Source organism: Haliaeetus albicilla, chromosome 4 (genome assembly GCF_947461875.1).
Source record: "Haliaeetus albicilla chromosome 4, bHalAlb1.1, whole genome shotgun sequence".
NCBI lineage: Eukaryota > Metazoa > Chordata > Aves > Accipitriformes > Accipitridae > Haliaeetus > Haliaeetus albicilla.
Genome location: NC_091486.1, coordinates 26,301,778 through 26,322,331, shown reverse-complemented (window position 1 = coordinate 26,322,331; position 20,554 = coordinate 26,301,778). Strand labels below are relative to the sequence as shown.

The window sequence follows — 20,554 nt, the reverse complement described above, 5'->3', positions numbered from 1 at the left end:
ACAGTGGACAGTCATGGGTAGGAACCATTAAAAAGCATCATTACCTATAAGTAAGCAAGCACTGCTAGAGCAGGCTGAATCGTGAGTCACTAGCAGGCAGCCTGGCAATGTCTCCCTTTCACTTTTGGAATTACTGGTTATTTGTTGATTTTAACTTTTAAAAATTTTGTTTCCTTCCCAATGATGATGTGATTTGAATTCATCTGCATATTTGATTATTGTATTGTAGAAGTTTAATTAAGTTTATAAAATTAAAGAATAGCTTCAGCTTATCCTGTGGAATTTGCACCAGCAGGACATCTTAAATGCTCCTACTGCTGCTGCCTTGCCAGACCTGAGGACTCCAGTCTTGGGCACTGTCAAGCCAATGCTGTTCACCAGTGCTTTGTTTCGATAGAGAAATGTGGTGCATACAAGGGATAACAAAGGCAGCTCCTTTTTTGAAGAACACAAAATAGATTAAGCTGGTCTCAGCTGAAAAGGATGCCATCAATTTAGACAGCAGCCTGCTCTTTCAGCTGAAAACATGGGAAATGGAGCAGCACAAATGGGTGAACTGCTTGATTCTCCAAAATATTTGTGAGATAATTAATCTCTACTGCTTTCTTTGTTTGATAGGGGACCAGCTTACTGCTCCATTACATGCAATGATATCGCTGAAGAAGGTAGGCATTTTCAAATGAGAGAAAAACAGAATTTATTTTCTCTTTAACACAACATTCTTTGTGTGTTGAGAAGTTAAAAAACAAACTGTCCTTGTGTTCACGGCTCCTCAGCGCTGCAGCGCTGGAAGTTTAGGGGCAAAGGAACAGTTGTAAAACAGAAAGTGGGGGCAAAGAAAGCAGTGCCAAACTTTGAGGGAGAAAGTACTACTGTAAATATACCTAATGACTAGGCATAAAAAGAAGTACTGAGTGATTCCTCATGCTCTTGTGAACTGAAAGCAGCTTGGTGAGAAACCTCAGGGCAATCATTCCCAAGCTTGCTGGAACAGCAAGACTGTAGGATAATAGTGTTGGCTCCCCTGCTAGAGCACTCCCTCCTGGCCAATGTATGGATTAGTTTTAAGAGGGCAGTTAAGGATAATAGTACAACCTTGTGACTGAAGGAAAAATAAAACCATGATAATAAATTCAGCAGAGAGAGAGTTAGAAAATTGAGACATTTATCAGGACAATTGTCTTGCTGTGACAGTAGTAGTACTTACCCTGGACATCTTGGTACAAAGCAGCTTGGGCCAAGAGCATTAAAACTGCCTTACCCCTATTTAAATGCCAAATTTCAGCTGGAATCGAGAGGGTGAGACTCCTGGTACACAGAAAAACAAGACAGAGCTGAAATGCCTGTTCTTGAGTCCCTAATTTGAGTTTTTCTTCTGTGTTTGATTTTTTCCTTAAATGGCTAGAGATAATTTCTGTCTTATTCCTCCAATAAGATGTTTAAATTCCCCATTTACTGCTCAGTACATCATTCAAACTCTCCAACTCTCAGAGCAGAAAGCACTGCTTTTGGCTCTTTAGCAGAGAGTTCTCTGCTCTTGGAGCAGGAATGCAGAGACATAGCACATTCCTTCTACAGAAAGCTTTTTAGCAATTATTTTGTAGTCAGCTGAAGCATGTATTTGTTTATCAGCAAAGTATTTTCTAAACACTTTTGTAATAGTGTCTAAATATATTTTATTGCAGCTTCTAACCAGTTTCTAAACACCATTAGAAAATTGAAAAATTATTTACCTCAGATTTATTTTCCTGGTGATACCATGTAACCCAGAACTGTAAAGCATTCCTGCCTTCCGTAGCTCTCACTTGACTTATACGGCATTGTTGGCTGTGTTAAAACAGACAGACTTGATCCTTATGCCTTGTCAATCTTAATTGAGATTTCAGTCAGTTATGTTTTGACTGGATTTAACAGAAAAGCTTACAAATTCTTTTTTTCCCCATCAACCCTTCATTTTTCACTCCATCTTCCCTTGTACACTGCCCCCAGGACTCTTTAAAATGTATTAAATGTTGGAGCAGGACTCCGGAGTCAGCAGCCCCTGTGCACAAGCATCTCCCAGTCTTCCGGAGTGCTGAACTGTGACGAGCTGATTTGAATCAGTGCCTCTGTGGTGAGCTTTTGATGCAGTGTCCTCAGCCCTGCAAATCCCTGCAGGTAGTCCCAGCACAGGCCAGACAGAGCAGGCAGCATGTCCTGGAATGCCCGGCTAGCACAGACATCCCCGCCTCACGTGCTGGAACACAGAGGCTGAAGCTGTACCCCAAAATCTGGTGACATCTTTTCATTTGTCCTACCACATCTAGGGACAGCAAGGATTTACATAGATGACATCTCTATGTTAAAGCCATTTAAAATTGCACAATACTGAGTTCTGATCTAAGGAGACCTGGTAAGCTGAGCAGGGTGGGTTAACGAGACATTTTCTGATCAGACACAGCCTAAACATGTCATTGGCAAAGGACTGGGGTGTGCTATTTCTGACCTTTGCTTCCAAATGCACCAAAGCATGGCTTTCCTTTTACCCAGCAGATGGCCAGCTGCTCTTGGTAACAGAAAATAAACCTAAGCAGAGGGTTTCTCGCTAACATTTATAGCCCTGCAGATGGACACTTTAAAGGAAAGGCAGCTTTGTTAAAACATAAAACAAAAACCTATCATAACTTTAAATTCAAGGTCTGATTATTTTGTACTCTGTGGTGGATCTCCTTTTTCTTCAGACAACTCTCCCTGAATAGTAAAATACATGCAAGGCCTCTGGGAAGTGTAGCACGTGCTCCAGGGATGTGGAGGGGTTTACCAGGAGTGCAAAAAGCCTGCAATAACAGAAACAGTAGGCTTTCTATCTCTGGAAAAGCTCAGAAATATTAAGCTTAATTATAGGACAAAATATAAATAAGTGCTTTGAAGTTTTGTTCAATGAAACTATCTGCCATTCCCTGATCTTGTTCTTTCTCTGAAAGTTCATTGCTGTTCCCAAGAGCACTGTAGGTTTAGCTGGACCCAGTGGTTGCACTTCTGCCTAATGCCTGTGGCTTCAGGTGGTTGGAGGGCACTCCTAGATGGGAACGTGAAAGTCTAAACTTGAGCTAGTATTTTCTCCAAAGTTCACATTCAGGATTAACCCAGCAGCTCAGATATGGTACTGCACCCTACAGTTACTCATCCGGAGGGGACAGGTTCAACTCACATGCTTAGAATTATCCCTAATGTTTTGTTTCCCACCATTAACTTTTAGACAGTAGGTAGTTACCAGCATGGGCAAGCTGATGGACAGGCATCTTCTAGCACCAGTGAAGGTCTCACAGTGACAAAATGAACTAGCTAATGTAAAACAAAGTAAGAATGGAAACAACAAACTTTCTTGCATTGCTAGGACATTATGTGGCCTAACGCAGTATGGCAACCATTGGCAGACACTCAAAAGCTGGAGCATGGGGTGCTTAAGAGGCTTAGACTGACCAGTCACAGGCTTTGTCAACCCACATCTCTGGGAACTGAGGGCACGGTAGATGTCAGTTCTCCTCCCAGACCTGTTCTGTTTGCAGTAATTTTCCGTCTTCTGCTTTTCCTGTAACTGTTACGGCCAGCGCTATTCAATCACCTGGGAGGTGTATGTTTGCCCTGTCAGAGATTACTGTAGTACAGAGATTACAGAAAACAGTTTCCTGCTTTATTTGATATAATTTCTAGCACAATTTGAGTTACTGTTTTATTATTCCTCATATGTAGCCAATTAGCTTTTTCTGTCTGAAGATCTCTCAGATGGCAACACCGCAAAGAATGTAAATTAAGGAAGTATGACTCTATGGTAGAAAACTAAGAAAACTGGCAGGAATCTGACAGGCAGATAAAGTAAATAAAATAGCATTAACAATCTTAGCAAAGCATTCCAGATTTTGAAATGACAAAGTCCTTTTCAATAAACTTTTCACATTACTTAAACACTGACTGCATTGTGTTGTGCAAACAGTTTTAATGTTCTCCTCTTCCTGAAACAGGAGGTTATGCAACCAGACCACAATACACACGTTGCCGTTTGAAGACAAGTTTAAAAAGCAGTAAAGTATCATAAAAGTGTCGTTACAGGAGCAAAAGCTCTTTCGAATCATTTTAACTTGCTCATTTCACAAGAAGGGGAGGTTGTTTAAACACTGTGACATGGTATATTACGCATGTAAGCCATAAAAAGTAACCTTGGGAGACAGAAGCACTGCCTGCACCAGTCAATAATGGGTGCCACAAGCGTTTGCCTTTCAGAGGTGGCAAATAATACTGTAAATTCACGTACAAAAGTATGTGCAAATGGGCTAAGAAATGCCAAACAGGTGGAATGAAAAGTTTCTGGCACGGAAAGCAACTAACCTGAGGGGAACTTCTGAGCAAGTAAGGCCAAGTGTGCTCCTCTCCCCTGCTAATGTTCTCTGCCATTCTGCCCTTCTACCTTGGCATCTGTTACCTTGATATGCTTTTACTATTTCCTGCACTGCCCCAGGTGTTTCTAAGCTTAGGATTTGATTTTTGGCACCCTTTTCCCTATCTTGCTTATGCTCGTTTCAGGCAACAGCAGCTGCATGGAATAAATCCTTTGGGTTTTATAGAGCTATTGTTCAAAGTCATGTTTAAGAGTGCTCCTACATGTTTGCAATAGTAAACAACTGTAGAAAGAAGCTGGAATTAATAAAAACATAATAAAAAGGCAGAGCGAAATACTGCTATACAGTGAAAGCAACTGGAAGTATGCATGTACAAAAAGACTTCTTTGATTAGCACTTTATGAAGGAATGATCATTTTTAGAAGAAGAGATGCAGTACTTATGTCATCCACTAAGATGTGTCATTGGTTTTGTGTTTTGAATCCAGTTTCGAATAAAGACCACAGAGCAGAGATGTTAGATGCGCTTTCTTCATTTTGTAAGTAAAAGTAACTTTAGGTCCTCTTTCAACCAAGTGACTAGTCCTCTAGTACATACTGGAACAGCCTCAGGGATGATCTAGTTATGTTTGCACTACAGCTGTTCCAAAGGGGGAGAGATTCTAGCTGAAAATACAAGTCTTCCCTCTTTTCTATCATACCCCTTTTTTGCAGAAGCACTTGGCATACAACTCCTCTGGCAACTCCACACCAGCTCAGAGGCTGCCTTGCAACAGAGCTATTCCTTGGAGTCCATATTCGACCTTATTGCTGGAAAAAGAGAACAGCTTGGCTTTAGCAGAATTTTCTCTGTAGTCTTTTTTTTTTTTTACTGGGTTACCCACAAATCACTAATTAAAAGGAATAGATCCTTAGAACAGGTGAATTCAGAGTTACCAGTGAGACTTGCTATTTTAAGGACTATTTTACATTTTACAGGAAAGAAAAGAAAAATGACAGCAAACATCTTTCGATAACTTTGCATATTCTACTCATATAGCCAACTCCTATTTTGTGAAAAGCTGTGTGTATAGTGTGCATTTTTATATTATCTAGAACTTCAGAACACAAGATGGCAGTGTACATTTTAGTGATTTCAGGCTTTGAGCTGCTCCTGCTAATCAAACAGACCATAGAACATTTTATTCAGTCCTATATGAATCTGATCATGTACTCACGGTATTAGAAATAAACGTAAAAGTATTTGTCAACAGCAGAAACAAATGCAATTTGCCAATAAATGAATATTGCATGAACAAGTGTTAGGTAAAGCTTAATTCAAGATTTTATCGTACATAACAACACTCTGGAGACATTAAAAGCCTCTTATGGAACTCCTCAATTGCAATAACAAGAGGGTATCCCTTTATGAAGGAATGGAAGTTGGCTCCAATAAGAGCTTCAGAGCAAAATTGGCTGCTGGGGAAAAGCACATAAGAGAGCTGGCAGCCTGAAATGTGAAAAGCTCAGGACTCTCGAAGGGGTAGTGCAGACCACTGAAGTGGAACAGGCTGAACAGTATCTAAAATTGAACAGGTGCCTTTCTATGAAAAAAACAACAAAGCGGACAACTGTTTGGCATGACAATTCAGAGAAAAAAAATTTCCACTGAGAGGCATCAAATTAGACGATAGGTCTCTGGCTGAGGACAAAATTGCTTGAAGAGCTACAAGGAGTCAGACCTTTCTGTGCGTGACTTCAGAGAAAGCTCATTTAGAGTCTCTCTGGGTACCAGTGGGAAAAGGGAACCACAGTAACAAACTTTCTAGGCAACTACCCCTCAGTCTCTTTTCTTGGGTTGAGCTGCATATTGGAATTAGTAGGTGTAGCTAAAAAGCTGTCTTGGCTGCCTTTCTGAGCTCAACTCCTAGCATTTGGTTATGCAAACATGGCCTTATTAGAAAGGCTTACTATGTAGTAAAAAAAGCCCTAAGAAAAATAGTAATATTTCAGAGTATAAAGTAATCCTAGAAGACATTATCCCTGTGGGATGTGTAATACTGACAATTCTAGGCAGTCCTGCTTTCTCCCTGGGGGATGTCCAGGTGACATTGCCTCCCTGCACCTGAACTCATGGCACTAACGGGCAAGTCAGTCTGACCCAGAAGATCAAAACTGAACACCAAGGTTCATCATTTCTGGATACAGCTCTTAATTTAACACAGTTTTTTGGAATTAGATCATGAAAATACATATATTTGTCAGACAGGTGTGATATAACTGTTTTCTATTTTTCTCTCCAGAATGGGAATATTTGTCATCCTCTATTGTACTGAGCAATGGCACACCTCACAGCAGTGTGAGTGGACCATGGCATACAGAGCTTGACCAGCATTTTTGATAGAAGGTGGAATTGGGAATCCTGGTCCCCGAGTCTACTTTTCTTGTAGTCATTATCCGTGTGTAAAAATATCGCCCTGTTCCCAGTCCTTCAGTCACAGTAGCTCCAATGAAAAGTTGCCAAATTTTTCATGGTGGTCCACTCCTGTCATTACAGTTGAATCGATTGCTGCTTGTTATTGCCTTATGTTCCCACGCATAAATCACTGGGTTTATTCCAAGACTTTTTTCCCCTCTCTCTTTCTGAGTTTGTGTAAGATTGAATTCGGCATTGATTCAAATCAAATAATTCAAATGTCATTTTTGCCTGGTATTTAAACTAAGGCTGGGTATGGGTTCCTGACTAAAATAAAGTGTCTTACCTAGCAGTTTCAGTCATTTGGTCTATTTGTCACAGTAGATTACAGAAAGTGTGGCATGCACAGAATTATGCATGCACTTTTAAGCCACCTAAAATGGAGGATAAATTGAACATGTCATGGTTCTAGGGCAGTAATTTATATGGAGTACAAGCTGGGAAGGGACCAGAGCCAAAACCTCAGATCTAAATTACCTTGAGTTCCAGGGAAATTTTAATCCAAATAAAAACTTCACAGCTGTTCATTATATAATTAAGTGAACCAACAAGAGACCATGTGTCAGCATTCTCAGACTAAAGAATTTACACCAAAATCGGAACTTTGTGGCTAACTCCACAGATGCCCTATACTGACCCTGATCACCAAGTTGTCTGTATGTAGTTATTGCCTCTTGACTTCTTCTGTCTATTGTAACCACTCCACATGTCTCTGTTGGCTTTGCATGTATCCCCATTCTCTGTAAATGAATTTTTTCAGCCCAATAATATTTCCTCACTGAGAGTGTATTATGAGGATTCACAAATTCAAGATTTTTCATATATGGACTATTGAAGTCAGTCTCATGGCCTTCTTTTCATTACAGGTGCTTATTCAAGGTTTGATTTGCAAGGGTGCCTCGTCCCTTTGGCAACCCTGAGAATCGCCTGCCTTTCAAATTTCTATGAATGCAGATACCACCAGTAATGTCCAGGTTTGAAAGGAGAAAGGAAAACATCGTATTTTCTTGCTGCTTCTGCAAGTCTACAGTCTGTCCATCTTCTTTTGCTTCTAGTCAAAACCCGACCACTTTTTTATGGCAGTAGTCAGCCCACATAGACATACAGTGAAATTCCTTCTTTAGGTAAAATAGTTCTTACTTTTTGTCGTGGTTTAACCCCAGCCAGCAACTAAGCACCACGCAGCTGCTCACTCACTCCCCCCCCATCCAGTGGGATGGGGGAGAAAATCAGGAAAAGAAGTAAAACTCCTGGGCCGAGATAAGAACGGTTTAATAGAACAGAAAAGAAGAAACTAATAATGATAATGATAACACTAATAAAATGACAACAGTAGTAATAAAAGGATTGAAATGTTCAAATGATGCGCAGGGCAATTGCTCACCACCCGCCGACGGACACCCAGCCAGTCCCCGAGCGGCGAATCCCTGCCCCCCCACTTCCCAGTTCCTAAACTAGATGGGACGTCACATGGTATGGAATACACTGTTGGCCAGTTTGGGTCAGGTGCCCTGGCTGGGCATGAGAAGCTGAAAAATCCTTGACTGTAGTCTAAACACTACTGAGCAACAACTGAAAACATCAGTGTTATCAACATTCTTCACATACTGAACCCAAAACATAGCACTGTACCAGCTACTAGGAAGACAGTTAACTACATCCCAGCTGAAACCAGGACACTTTTCTATTCAGAATCATTCCTAATCCAACCTTCTTTTACCAGGTATAACCAATTTCCCCATAATCAAAGATAATCTACACTCCTTACACAATAAAATGTAGCTGTAATAGCCCACCCCAAGATTAAGCCCTCCCTCCCCAGTATTTCACAAAAGCACCTCTTTGACCCGACCCAACACAAACCAAAATTAATTTCTTTCCCATAGTCCAAAACAACTTCTTCTCCCCAAAACAAACTCTTCTCTTGACGTTAAATTGTAATGATACTTGCAAATTCAGGAAGTCATGGTACAGCAGAATGGTAATAGTCCTAGAGACACTGTAACCTTTTCATTTACTGCAAGCATCATCCCTCTGCCTTTCATCAACCCATAATGTAAAAGGTGAGGTCTGGTCTATGAGGGGATGGAGCAGGAAATGTCAGCAGGCCGGAGGTTGCTACCTTCTGGTCCAGCACAGGCACCGAGGCTCCAGCTGGGGCTTCAGAGCTGTTCAGGGCAGGGAGCGACTGGGGAAAAGGATATTGGGGGTTATTGCTACCACTGATATATTTCCCAGGTAAACACTGATTGTAATAATGAAAGTAAAAGGCATTATATTTAAAATTGGCAAAAGTAATACACCTGCAAAACATGCTGGCAAATGGTATCATTGAGGACAGGTGCTTAGCAGGATTCAGTAAAAGGTTATACATACATATTCATACATTTATGTGGGGAATTAGATTGGACCTGATAAAAATTCGTAATGGATATAAATGTTCACAGTTCAGGGCATAAATCAGCCACCAGCCTGAGGTTAGAAAATAACTTCCCCTATAGTCAGGTTGTTATGTAATTATCTGTTATACTTGCAGAGGAGGGAAAGGAGATTGAAGAATAGGGCAATTTCCTCAGAGACATCTGGGAATTACTATTGGCAGACAACTAATTTAGATTTGATCTGATATGGAAGTTCTTATTACATCAAATAATGTAATTTAGAATTAAAGCATATGATTTATTTTGTATTTCTTACTCTTCATGTAATCAAGTTCATGCCTGAGGGTAACTGCAAGCCTTTCCCTTATAAGCTGGCCAAAGTTAGTGAAATTCACTGTGCTGCGTTTTCTCACAGAACCTCCTTAAAAACAGCTTCAAATTTTTCAAGGAAGTCAGGCAGAGTCCCAGGAATTTAGTTTGTTGAAGAGCTAGCCAACTAATATAGCCAACTTACTGTCTGTATTAGCAGAGAAAAAACTGCGTGCATGAACTGCAGTAAATATCTCATATTCTGAAAAGTTCTGATTCTTTTCAAGTTTGCATAATAACCTAAAAAAACCTGCAGGGCTCCTGAACACCACAAGTTATAGCACGTGGGCTACTCCAGGCCTGCTTTTTCTGCTTGGTATTGTCAGCTCACCTAATCAAAACATACATGTTCAGCGGACTTGTTTTCATCAAGCAGCATACTTCCAGCTCTCTTGTTGCACTTGCAAACAGTCTGCAAGCTAATGTAACACACACCACACGCTAATAAAACCAGCCTTTTTGACCTTGCAAACAGATAGCTTGATTGAAAATCAAATTCCTCATCAATTAAGAAACTGTAAGTGAATGCAGGAAAATCATTTACGTTCACTGGAGGGGTCAAGGGATACTAGCTGCATTCTGCTATAGTTTCTGGAATGCGTGTGATATACTTATTGTAATTACAGCATAAATTATCATCACAATATATGTGGGAAACTGAGGAACATCTATTAACCAAACAACTCGCCAATTTTCAGAAGAAAAAAGGGTGGTACTCAGCATCAGTCTCTCTTAAGCATAATTTCTGTTCCTAGTGAGCAATACTAGAAACATTGCACAGCGATCGCTCAACATCTGGAAGGTTCAAGGGCCACAAGCAACAACCACTATGGTCTTACAAAAACAAATCTGGCTGTGCAAACCTGAGTGATCTGTTTGGACAGATTTATAAAAGGAATGGCTGAAGAGAAGGCAGCAGATGTAATGTAGATTTTGTTAAAGGTTTCGAATCATACTCTGTACTCATTGAAAAAATGAGTTCAAGCTGCCTTTGCTAGGAAAGGTGTGAGTTTGCTGCGGAGCACCCGTCCCCTGACGGCGGGCGAGGACGTCCCCTCCCAGCCGGGGCTCCCCCAGCTCAGTGCCTAGTGCTGGAGGTGTTGGAGGCAGGAGGCTCTGCAGGCTCTCCTTACCAGGCTGTCCTCCTTTAACACGCAGGGTCTGCAGAAGTAATGCGACTGCTTTATGGCTTTCTCGGAACAAATAGGGCAACTCCCTTAAGCACAATTAACTCTTAACAGTGGCAACGTTATCAGCCCTGCAGCTGAAACTCAAATCAGGGTTATGATTGTACGGGGTGGGCCTTGTTGGGACCATTTGACACCAGTCTTCTGCCAGTCACATATGCAGTTTTGTCGTGTCTCCTGCTTCCTTATGTCCTCCTGCTGCTACTACTGACACCCTGCCAGCAGCAAGCTATTTCCCTGGGAAGCTCTCAGGCTGCTTACAGCCCAGCTGCCTCCTTCTGCCAGCTACCAAACTGCTGCTCCAGCTCCCACGTAGGCTTCTCCCTCTCAAACATGGCTTACAGTACACTGGAAACCCCAATATATACTGGGAACCTCAATACAGTGTTGTAAGGACAAACATACCATATATTGAACTGTGAGGAGATGTTTGGGGTTGGATAGATACCGGTGTGAGGGCTGATTTTTTTTTTAATATTTTCATCAGGAAAATGTAGTAAACTTCAGCACGCTGCTGACATTTACAACTGTACATCACAAAAAGCTGCAAATACCAATGAAGAGAGAATTATAGACGGGGTGTCAAGAAATAATGTGCTCAAAAAATAATAGTTTTGATCTAGAATAAGGCGAATTGATAAATACTGTACAAATAATCCAAGTAATTTTTCAGTGGAAGAAATAGCCTGAAAAGCATGAACTAGAAAAGAGAATGATGGGAAACTCTCCTTCTTCTGCCCTGGCAACTAGATGCGAGTTTGCACAGGATATGGCAAGGCAAAAGAGCAATGTCATTTTGGACCTCACATGAAGAGCTGTAACAGCATCAGGTTAAGTCATTTTCTTTATGATTTTGGCCTAAAATATTCAGTTCTATCCACAGCACTATCAAAAAGACAAAAGGTAAATGAGAAAGAGTTCTGAAAAAAGCCAGAAAAACAATCAAAGGCTGGAGGCCAGATTTATTTGGAAATACGTGTATATGTTTAACTTGTCCAAACCTTTAAGGGTGATTAAGGGGAACCCATAATGGATGACTTCTTCTGGAACAGAGTACTTAGAAATACAAAGTAGAAAAAAAGGGTCAGCACGTGATGGGCTGCCAGCGATCCCAACACTGCTTTGTTAGCTGCTGCTGCTGCTGAGCAGCTGCCGAATTACTCTAGCAGCAGATCCCAAAAGAGTGCATAAAAATGAGGGTTGCACTTACATTCTGAGAATCAAGCTTAGTTTTTGTTTCCTCAGAAACTCACTTCCAGAGACAAACCTCCCTGTTTCTACCATGTATTTAAATAAAAACTGGGCACACAGTCCAGTATAGTGCTGAGGATCACACTGATTGCTTGATACTGCTTCCTGTTCAAATACAGCCTTCATTCCTCCTCAGGCCTATGTGTTACCCTCTCCCTGTAGCACACTAACGGAGATGAGATTAGGAGTGAGGCTAATGGTGGCAACACCATGTACATAATGACATATTTAGGAGAGGAGAAAGAGATGCAAGTTAAGCTAGAAAGAAAAAAAGGAAGAACCAGGCAAAATACCAACAGAAACATCATGAGTCCAGGGTTTTTGCATTTCTGACTGTTGCATTCATACTGAGGCACAGAGAACGTGTCGACGCTGGAAGCCGGTCTATGCAATTTCTTCAAGGTATTACCTCTGCTGCCTAGGTAGCAGTGAGGCTGCACAACCATTCCTATGCAGCACTGGTGTCTGCCCTCCTGCCCATGCCCGTCTTCACCACCCTGAGCACATTTGGAAGTTAGGACCCCACCAGATACATCAGGACAGGCTCAGCACTGACAGCTGCTGATAGCTAACAGGCTGCCTGCATAACAGCCCTGCGGACAAGAAGCAGAACATCCTGTGCGTGCGGCTGCTCCAAGAGCAGCTCTTGCAGAACAGCGTGTATAGAGTCAGCAGGTTGCTTATATTTTAAACATGGTAAGTAAGGACTGCTTGCTGGGTTAGCAGAATATATGGGGCATGACAAGAGGCTGAAGAAGTAAACAACATATTATATTCCCATGTCATATGACTATCAGGAGGAAAATCTCAAAAAAAAAAGAAAAGGCAAGAAAAAAAGTGGCAATAAAGCAGCCAGCTTCTCCCTTTCTCTTTGAAAGTCAGAACAGGAAATAACTTGGGGTTTCCCCTATTTAGCAAATGCTCTTGTTATAGCAGAGGACGTACAGAATGATGAGTTAGAGGATAAGAAAGGTATGTCCTAGAAGAGATTATGAATATGTCATAGATTAAACACTATTTATTAATTCTATTTGTATAGATACTGATAGTATACTAAAATACTTTGATAGAACAGATACTCTACCCAATGTTTGTGTTATCTCCTGCATCAGAAGATGAAAGTCAAAGAGACCTCAGTGTTATTCTCGCTTTCACACTTTCTGGATATTTTTGGGGGTGGAAGGGGCAACAAAAAATCCATGAACAATTATAGTGTGCGTTTGAGAAGTGTCTAGGCTCTCTCAGCTCCTGGGAACACATGAGAATTTAAAGCAAAGGACAGGCAGGCAGGAGCTGGGTCAGCTCACCTACGGCATAAATGTATTCTAACACTTAGAGGATGGTGGGGAGTTCAACAAAATGCCAGACATGGAGTTCTGACTTTAAAGCACATGATGCACTTAAGACTCTTTGTAATATGCTTATTTATAGTTAGTGTGGCTTCAGCAGTTGAAGTCACAAAACTACATCTTTTAAAACTATTCCCAGTATGTTCAGTGCAATGCAGGCTGCAAACATCTGTATTCATGGAATTCAACTTGGATTTTAAATCGCTATATATATGGGGTCATTAATTCTGGAATAAGTTCCTTCATCTATTCTAGCTTATTTCAATATTTAATTCTAAAACAGTTACTCTATTCTAGAATTACTCCAGAATTGTCTTGGCTCCAGAAGGTCACAGAAGAATCTTTCATCAGACATACTGATATTGTAGTATGCCCTGGGTAAAACAAGAATTAGGATTCTAGTTGAGTTAGGAGTACAGATCGTATCATTTATTATCTGCAGATGCCAGGACATTAAAACTTTCAATTGTTTTCCCACCAAACTGAATGAGGCAGTTCGTTAATACAATTACCTCTGTATAATTGGAAACTAAATCAACAATGACTGTGTGCTTTGAATATTACTTTAATTTCATTTTTATGATGCTATTTTTTTGTACATGGTATCACCAAATAGCTTATTCATTTTCCTGCTGACTGTGATTTGAGTTTGTGCCTTTCTTTGAGAAGGAAGAAGCGCATTTTCAACCTTCCTAGTTTTCTGGGATACAGTGTGCATTTCTTTTAATTATTTAGGCTGACACACATTAACACTAAAAGTCCATAGTCCATAGTGAGTGAAACAAGAGGGAAGGATCAGGTAGACTATAATTGCCCTGGGAAGAAGAGCAGGCACCAGAGGTCTTTGGCAAGGCCCTTACAGCACGACAGGAATTTGGGGTAGACAACCAACATAGAACTTGAGTGTTGTGAAGGATTTCCCCTGTTCCTTTCAGAGGAGTGTCCCTAGTCACTGCCTCTTTGCTCTTTTGGAAAGAAGCAGTTTTAAAGTATTTGGACAGGTAATAGGGGGAAGGGCCACAGACTACTCACTCTGTGTCACGGTCTGTTTGGATCTCTCAAAATTACAGAACAACATACTCTGTAAATTAAACTTTATTTTATGAGCTCATTAGGAAAGCAAACAAACATGACAAACAAGGGCTCAGTCACATTTGTACAGGCTAGTCTAGCACGTGAATTCACTAATTCATCACTTGTCATGAGGTTTCTAACTCACAAGTTCTCTAATTCATAACTTGCAATTCATTAATTCATAACTTGTAACTCGTGGACCTATGAGCAAAATAATTACCCAGCCAACAGTGAGAGTGCTCATCCTTCCTCCTCCATCAAGGTGCGGGTGTCCCCTGTATCACACTGGGAAGCAGAACATCAGCATTTTATCAACACTGTTTTAATCACAAATCCAAAACATAGGACCATACAAGCCACTATGAAGAAAATTAACTCTATCCCAGCCAAAACCAGTACAATCTCCACACCTTATTCCATACCATTTACATCATGCTCAGGTTCCACACTATCCAATAGATCCTCATTAGCTGCTTTCCCCCTTCCCATCCTTTGATATATACACAGATATCATTCCCTTAGTCTATGGACCATGCCTGTAAAATGTCCATAAAATGTCCATGAAATGTCCATTGACTTCATTAGTTCATGACCTGGATTCTACCTGTTATGGTGGTCACTCAGGACAGGAGAGGTGGTGTGTTGTGTGGAGTTATTGGGCACCAAAGCCAGCTCAGGTTGGGTCACTGCTGCACTTGCACTGCTTCTTGTAAGGCTTATCCTCCACTGGTGGTGGTTCCTGCAACTCGAACCATAGGTAACAACAATTTAAAGGTATATCCGTTACAGTCTCTGCCTCTGGTCCATTTGGACACTGCAGTGTACTCCCCCCCTTACCTCTGCTCCAGTGTGGACCTATCCACAGACCACAGCCCCACCTGCTCCAGCGTGGGGCCAGAGATGCTTTGAGGTGTACCTGCTCCGGCATGGACTTATCCACAGGTCACAACCCCTTTGACTCAAGTTGACAGTGGAGCTCCAGCCTGTCCAGCACAGCAGCACAGGGACAGCAGTGATGCCCTGGCCTTTGGCCAGCCCAGGCACATGGCCATTGCTGTTATCAAAATGCTCCCAGGCACAGCCGGGTGAGATGATAAGCCCTACAGCAAACAAGCAGGAGCAAAAAGCAGCCACTAACAAGCACCAGACTTTAATGTACAGCAAGGCAAGCAAGCCCCATGGCAAGCACAGGACCCTGCCAATTAATAGCTAAGCAGCTATTAACAGCTATACATTCAGTCTAGCAAACTCCAATCAAATCTGTCGTTACCTCGAACCCTTTGAGCCCAACGCTGGGCACCGAAAAGGACTGTTGTGGTTTAACCCCAGTGGGCAGTTCAGCCCCACACAGCCACGTGCTCACTTCCCCCCAGTGGGATAGGGGAGATAATCGGAAGGCAAAAAGTGAGAAAACTTGTGGGTTGAGATAAAGACAGTTCAGGAGGTAAAGCAAAAGTTGCACATGCAAGCAAAGCAAAATGAGGAATTCATGCACTACTTCCCATCGGCAGACACGTTTTCAGCCATCTCCAGGGAAGCAGGGCTCCATTAAACGTAATGGTGACTTGGGAAAAGAAACACCATAACTCTGAAAGTCCCCCCCTTCCTCCTTCTTCCCCCAGCTTTTTTTTGCTGAGCACAACATCACATGGTATGGAATATTCCTTTGGTCAGTTGGGGTCAGCTGTCTTGGCTGTGCCCCCCTCCCAGCTCCTTGTGCACCCCCAGCCCACTCACTGGCAGGGCAGCCTGAGAAACGAAGGCTTTGACACTGTGCAAGCGCTGCTCAGCAATAGCTAACATATCCCTGCGTTATCAACAGTTTTCATCACAAACCCAAAACATAGCACCATACAAGCTGCTATGAAGAAAATTAACTCTATCCCAGCCAAAACCAGTTCAGTAAATAAAAAAAAAAAATTATTTAATTGACCAAAAAGTCAGCATGAATTTTCACTGTGTGAAAGACACAATAAGCTCAACAACTAAGAAAGGTACTTTATCTAGTTTTTATCAAGCTAACTTAATAGGAGGTGAATTCTTAATGTGTAGGGTTGGTAAAATGTGCACCCAGAATTACCTGTACATAAGCATCTGAAAATTACAAAAAGCTCTTCTGAAAATTGTTATCTGTTGAGTAGATCACACTGCTGTTGCAAAATGAAGGACCGCAGAGTGATACTGTCACGACAGCAGTCTTTCTCCTCTGTGAATGAAAAGGGGGGTTGTGCAAAGTGCCTCCAAAGGCTTCTAAAATACTGCCAAAGTGGCTAAATCATCCTTACAAGCTCTTTTCTCTGTTTTAAACGCATCGTTCTCAAGAATCTTTCAACTTGAAAGGAAATTAATTTCTAAGGTTAAGTCATCGAGCCATAACAGGAGAGATATGCTGACAATCACGTGCTCAAAGCATTTCAACGTCAGTTTATTCTACAGGATGAGACAAGTACCAGCAGCAGATAAACCATTCCTGATGCCTCGGAGCCAAATTTAAAGTTGAACTTTCCTCAGGAAGAATAAGGGTCTGTATTCTACTTGTTCATACTCATGTACAAAGTCCTACCACTTCTTGTACTTCCATGGTTCCTGGGAATGAGATCATAACCAATACTTAACATCTGGGACAGAGGAAAAATGTTGTAGGCATATGGTTACTCTTTCACTAGTACTAGAGACAGGGTCTTCTCATGAAGTGAAGAAAGAACCAGCTACTGTACTTTAGACTGTACATTAACCTCATCTAACTTTTAGATGGTAAGGGTTAGGGAAGATGAATTCCAACCATCATGGCTGAGAACATATCATCTCATGCCAACAACCAAGCAAGGATCCATGGTCCATCTTATGACTTGCGATGTAAGAAGGGAACAGAGCTTGTGCCACATGTGATGCTGATTCCAGGGTCCTTGGTTTACATCTTGTGCAGAGCTCTCTGTAAAATAGAAGATGTCTCCTTATCACTGAGTGAAAAATAAATTTTGTTTCACTGAATCCTTTCATCAGTGTTTTTCTAGTGACATCACAGGGGCTAATTTTAAAATGAAAGTTCTTATTAAAAATCTAACATCAAAAAAACCTTCTAGTCAAAATCCCAGATCCTCAGAGTCACTTCTCATTACAGTGTCAGACAAAATAGTCACTGGTTCAAAGTTCAGAAATTCAGTGTGACTGAAATTCACTCGGCAAGTCAAGACTTGTCTCCAGCTTTTTTCAGAGGTTTGAAAGATTTTATTCCAACAGATATTTTCCTCCATTGCCCTTTTATTTGAAGGTACCCAAACTAGCAAGGTTTTTAAAATTGTATTTTCAGCAGTAGGTGGCACTATAAAGTTTCTATCTTCATAATTATTCTAATACAAAATAATATAAAATGTTATGCAGATACATTAGAAAGAACTTCATCAAAATGTTAATAGTCCATTATCTGAAAATATGGCCAGATCCTTCCATTTTCCTATCATTTTTAAAAGAGCATGAAAATATCTTAGAATAAATTCTGATAATAAAATAAATGTTTTTCTAAATATTATGATTGACAAAAATTCTAACGCAAGAATAGGAATAATGAGACTGTCTAATATAAAAATAGGCAACTAAGAAAATGTAAAATTATATGTGTCATAAAAAGCTCTCTATACTCTTTGTTACCCTTCAGTACAGTACCACCGTGGGTTGTTCTTGAATATACTACTTCAGCTACTTCAAATTTCCTGGAAATTATATCTACCTTGTTTGCATATAAGCTGTAATATTGCAATAATGGGAATCCATACATATAGACTAGGCATGTAAGTTTTATAAGGTAAATGAATGTATACTAACAGGAATACAGCAACTTGAAAAGCATTTGGATTTTTCTGTGCTTGGCCAAAAGTTCATATTTACAAGTGGAGACCAAAGCATTACCTGTGGGCCCATATCCCTCTACGTATACCATATGGAGACGTTACTGTGTCCCAAATAAACTCCAGGATTAGAAAGATGCAACAGTAACTGAAAACATTTTCTTCAAAACTTTACTATACAAAAAACTATAAAGGGCAACTAACAAACAAGCCTGTGTTTCCAGGTATTTCAGGGTGTCTAATCAAATGAAAATAACAATATTGCAAAAGTATTGCTCATACTTTGTTTCAGAAAGCTGCTGATGCCATACCCCTCATTCGTCAGTCGCATGCTGTGGGAATAGCGCAGTGAGATACAGCATTTTCATTAGGCCGATTTTTGGATGGCTGCCTTCTCATCTGAAATGAAGTGCTGGTCTGCCTGAGCTCAAGGTGTGAAGATAAGGAAAGGAGAAAAGAAATTAAGCAAGGAACACAAATGAAATATATAGCCAGTGTTCTTTTATCTGGCCTGGACAGAAAGTGTCCTTGCCTTTTTTTTTCACCCCAGGCTCCAAGCAAGCTGCTTAGCTTTGCATACTATTTCGGCACTGTGATACAATCTATGCCAACGCCCAAGATTCACGTTTGCTTTTATTTTGCTTTCTATTAAATAAAGCATGCAGAAAAGACACCTTTATAGCTTGAGGGCAATTTTTCATGAACTGACATCGCATATTACTCATTTTGTACTAATGTGGCCTGCTTGCTGTTTCTTCTGTAATACTGAAAAAGTCCAAAGCTGGTACTTAATAAAAACATCATTTGCAAGGAGCTGGCAGCAGCTGTGCTTAAAGGATCTTTAACTTGTGACAGCCCACTTCTGTTTCTCCAGAGTCTCCAACAGAGTCCTTTCAGTTGGATTCAGTTGGGTTCACTTTCAGACCACAGAATAAAGTGGTACGACAAAAATAATACACAGGAATATACTTAAGATTTTGCTGCTGGTTCTCCATTGCAAATGATTTATTGTCACCGTCACCATGCATTCTCCCTCCACGGAATCGAAGCCCTAGCTTTGTGAGAGCTCCTTCAATGTACCCAGTTCATTCAGTGATGCAGCACATGTTCTGCTTAGACCTCCATAATATGTTTTGTGGCTCTATGGATGTGTTTTAACTAAACTTTCATTGTAAGGCAAGTGCTTGCACTATATCTAGTACAGTTATCAAACATGCATATAATAAATCTACTTACGATTACAAGTTGTTCTTCCTTCAGAGGGATGTATCAATTTCACATAATTACAGCAAGCAGTATCTATCTTTGGGTAGACACCCACCTGCAATGGGATGGTGCAAAGAATTTTTTTATTAGATTTATCCAGTTTATACACTCGTGCTATTTTTTAATTTATAAAGTCACACTCTTGTACCTTGAAGGGCAACTGTGAAAATGAGATCCTCACACTAGCCCTGTTTTACATCGTCAGGTTGCACGAGCACAGCTCAAGGGTTGTGAAAACCCAAAGCAGGCATAGTGCACCAGTCTGAGAGCCCACAGGAGCACTCCAGCTGCAAGCCGCAGAAGCACCTGCAAAGGAACAGGTAGATCTTCTATTACGGCTAATAAGAGTGTCCTGATTCCACGCTATTTGGTTGTATCAGAGCACTTAAAGTAGCCTCAAAAATGGGCTCTGGGAGTCACCAAAGGATCATTTGAAAGGTATATAATGGCAGTGGCCATACCCTTTTCAAGGCTGTTATTTAGCGCACGGCATGGTTTAACTATTTGACTGCTTCTTGCATTTCCAAGTGGAATTCAGCTCGCTCTCTGACTAATGTCATTTACCGGATAGTGACAAGTGATTTCGGGTAAGACGCTCCAGTAATTTGGTAACCAGAACAGAGGGGTAGGCATCCAGGCCCGTGGCCCACCCGCTCCTACTTTTGGGTGTGCCGCGGCTCGCGCTTTCTGTAACACCTGAGGAATACGGTCTGTTGGTGGATGCCTATTAAAGAGCTGGAGAAGTCAAAAGGCTGGCAAAACGTTATCAGGACCCGTGACATTACCGCTCTGTGCGGGACCTCGTCTGAAGGTAGACGTTCCCAAGAGCTCGTGCGTATCGAAGCCGCCCCCCGCCTCCTTCGCTCCGTTTTGGCTGGTTTGCAAGGCCGGTCACTCGTTTGGCGTTCCTCTGCTTGGCAGAGGGCAGCCGGTACGCAGGGCGCTCGGCGGGGCCGCTGCCGCGCCGCTCCGCCGCTCTGCTCCCCCGCATCACCCCCCCCT

At 41.3% G+C, this 20,554-nt stretch overlaps 1 long non-coding RNA gene across 7 annotated transcripts; it reads right to left on the bottom strand.

Annotated features, from left to right (window-relative positions):
- Positions 1–8,508: 8,508 nt before the first annotated feature.
- LOC104314917 (uncharacterized) lies at positions 8,509–20,522 on the bottom strand. Of its 7 annotated transcripts, none has more exons than XR_011324346.1 (3): positions 18,569–18,701; positions 14,662–17,373; positions 8,509–9,018 (listed from the first exon to the last, which is right to left on the bottom strand). It is a non-coding gene; the product is annotated as an uncharacterized lncRNA (long non-coding RNA). The 7 variants fall into 7 exon arrangements; XR_011324349.1 differs by lacking the exon at positions 8,509–9,018 and adding an exon at positions 19,701–20,522 and having other exon boundaries at positions 14,450–17,373; positions 18,569–18,712; XR_011324350.1 differs by lacking the exon at positions 8,509–9,018 and adding an exon at positions 19,701–20,522 and having other exon boundaries at positions 14,450–17,373; positions 18,569–18,707.
- Positions 20,523–20,554: the final 32 nt, after the last annotated feature.